Here is a 911-nt window from a genome sequence, read left to right as displayed (position 1 = left end):
AGAACAGAAAAAGGAAATTAGGACACAGTTATGAAAAGAAAAGACAAACCACAAACTGGGAGAAAATATTTGCAAAACACATCTCTGAAAAAGAATTTGTATCCAGGGGCGCCTGGCTGGCTCAGTCAGTGGAGCATGCAACTCTTGATCTCAGGGTCATGAGTTCAAGCCCCATGTTGGGTGTAGAGGTTACTTATTAAAAAAAAAAAAAAAGAAGAACTTATATCTAAAACGTACAAATAACTCCTAAAACTTAACAACAACTACAAACAAGAGCCAAATTTAAAAATTGGGTGTGGGGAACATTAAAACCCTTTATACTATCCTTGAAATAATTCTATAAATCTCAAACAATTTTAAAATAATAGTTTATTTTTACAAAATCCTTCATAGTTTCATATCCACTTAAAAACAATCCAAATATAAGATTTTATCTCATCTTTGCATAGACAAGTTGGGACAAAGCAGTGAAGTTCATTTATGCTGCATTATTCCTGAAGAATGAGTGATAGGCTCTTGCTTGTTTTATTTTTCCCTAAAGCCAAGGTGTGTGTGTATGCTTTGGGGGCAGGAAGGGGACAGTGGAGGGGATAATGTGAAACATTTCTTCCATTTTATGATGCTCTTTTTTTTTCACTTTTTAAATTTCTAAAGCCAGGATGTAGTCTACAATTGATGGGAACATTTAATATGGTAGAGTTTTGTTTAGTTTGCTTAGGTTTCTTTCCTGTATGGCTATTATTAAATCAGTTGTGCATCTTACAATCTATGGTATTTTATAATTGAAGAAAGATGGCATACGAACTCCATACAATGTAGAGAACAATAATGTCCTTCCCAAAAGAATCTTTCAGTTCCCGTTTCAGTTCATGTGACAAGCTAACTCTTCCCCGAGGAGGAAGTTTCATTTG

This window comes from Ursus maritimus, unplaced genomic scaffold (genome assembly GCF_017311325.1).
Source record: "Ursus maritimus isolate PB19 unplaced genomic scaffold, ASM1731132v1 scaffold_20, whole genome shotgun sequence".
NCBI lineage: Eukaryota > Metazoa > Chordata > Mammalia > Carnivora > Ursidae > Ursus > Ursus maritimus.
The sequence above is the reverse complement of the archived record's forward strand: the minus strand, read 5'-3'. Positions refer to the sequence as shown.